The sequence below is a fragment of the Eulemur rufifrons genome, chromosome 30, assembly GCF_041146395.1.
Source record: "Eulemur rufifrons isolate Redbay chromosome 30, OSU_ERuf_1, whole genome shotgun sequence".
Lineage (NCBI taxonomy): Eukaryota > Metazoa > Chordata > Mammalia > Primates > Lemuridae > Eulemur > Eulemur rufifrons.
Window position 1 is genome coordinate 114147434 of NC_091012.1, and position 2168 is coordinate 114149601.

At 33.7% G+C, this 2168-nt stretch overlaps 1 non-coding gene across 1 annotated transcript; it reads right to left on the reverse strand.

Annotated features, from left to right (window-relative positions):
- Positions 1-1778: 1778 nt before the first annotated feature.
- LOC138379265 (U6 spliceosomal RNA) lies at positions 1779-1881 on the reverse strand. Its single transcript, XR_011232044.1, has one exon. It is a non-coding gene; the product is annotated as a U6 spliceosomal RNA (small nuclear RNA).
- Between the last annotated feature and the right edge of the window lie 287 nt (positions 1882-2168).

The following is a 2168-nucleotide window of genomic DNA, read 5'->3' on the forward strand; positions in this document are numbered from 1 at the left end:
CACCTCTGGGCCTCAACTACAGCTGTGGTGGACAGTAACTTGCACACTGTCAGAGTGCCAATTCAAGGGCAAAATGGCCTCTCTGCTTTTCTGCCTCGAAGCTTCTTTCTGTTTGCTGGCAGGTCTAATCAAGCGTTTTAATATCATCAAGGAAAAACTTTAACCAATAGCGTATAGGAATCTGTAGTAAAATATTCTAGCCTCTCATCCTTTGGGAAAAGCCAATTCCACAGTGCATTCTACATAATTACTCATAGGGTTTACAGGGAAACTGAGCCTATTTCTTTATAAGGAAAACCAACTCCTTACCGGTTTTCCTCCTTCCCAGTGTGACACTCCTTGCTCCTTTCTTTCTTTCTATGGATAATCTGCCAAATAAATCTGTTCCCAAAGACAAGTCTCATGTTCTGCTATCAGGGAGACTCAAACAAAGATTTCAGTTTTATCCATATTTCTCCACTGTTTATAGAATTGTTTTATATTCACAATTGCTCTGTGAGGGAAGTAGGAGGGGTTGTGGGTCAAAGCATAGGCTCTGGAATTGTTCTCAACTCCACTTTACTGACAAGAAAAAGATTTTAAGTAATCTGAGTTATTCTCCCAAAATCACACAGCTAATAAGTAGCAAAACCTTCTTTGACACGCTAAATAGGAACTTAGCAATAAATAAAAAAAAAGAATGAATCATTTCCCAGATGAGTTCAGTGTACTTTAATTTCATGTGCAACCCCAATTTAATGTGTCAGATCTTGCTGGCTTAAAACATATCAGCTAAAGCTCATTAATTTGGATTCTATTAATTTATGGTTTATGGTAACTTGGAAGTATAAGAATGAAATTTGTTTTCTCTGTAAAAATATTACTTAAGAATATACATTTTTAATTGGGCCAAATCATTTCTTCAATCTTCACCCTTTGTTTCCCACAGCTATCATTGTTTAATGTTCCATGATATCCAATAAGACAAAGGACTTTAGGCATACTGAATCTTAGAATGCTTTACTGATCTTTTAATGCTTTGCGGCATCATGGAATCAAGCTCTGCCCCAAATCAAGTTATATTCAGAGAAGAAAATGTAAAATTTTTTCTAATTTTTAATTTTTATTTAGTATACATGTAGGCAGTACTAAATATATGCCCAACATTCTTCTAAATGTTTCACAAATAGTAACTCATTTAATTCTTATAACAACCCTTTGAGGTAGATACTGTTATTATTCAGGTTTTACAGATCAGAAAACTAAGGCACAGGGAGATAAAGTGGTTTTCCCAGTGTTAAACAGATGGTAAATTGATAAAACTCAAATCAAACTGAGAAAACTTAGTTCTAAAGTCAGAATCCAATGCTCTTATCTGCTAATACATCCTTGAAAACTTTCAAATACAACTCCATACCATAATAAACAGTCAATAACAAGAAAGGCTGAAGAGGAACATTATAAAGTATGCTTTCCAGGAGTGCCTTCATGCCGAATTCTATGTAAGTAATTAAATTAAGGTCTCAGAAGCCTGTATATACCTTCATGTACTTTTTATGACTCTTAAGTCCATATCATAGCTGTTTTTAAAAAATGTGAATAATTCTTTCTTTCCTTTTAGTGTTTACATGTTTTATTTCTTTTTAAAAAATAAATTTTATTCTATATATTTAAGGTACACAACAGTATGTTCTGAGAAACATATATATATAGTAAAATGGTTACTATTGTGAAACAAATTAACATATCCATCATCTCACACAGTTACCAATTTTTTCCCACTGTAGCAAGAACAGCTAAAAAATATGAAACATTTCATGAATTTGCATGTCATTCTTGTACAAGGGCCATGCTAATCTTCTCTGTATTGTTCCAGTTTTATTATATGTGCTGCCAAAGTGAGGAGGATATCACAGCTTTTTAATGAGGAAACATTGTGACTAAGAAAGGTTTTTGTTACAACAAAAGGAATGAATAAGAACTAGAGGGTTTTGGAGTAATTATTCTTCATCTGAAAGATGAATCACAAAGAAAGGGAAAGCCAGAAGATTCCAAAGTCATTTTCCCAACTAAATTATGTGCAAACATTAGGCCAGCTTACAGCTTGTCAAATTCTGCACCAGTATTATAATTTGGTACAGCCAGTCAGGAAGAGAATTTTGCAATTATTTCTTGTGCTGAGCCAAAAT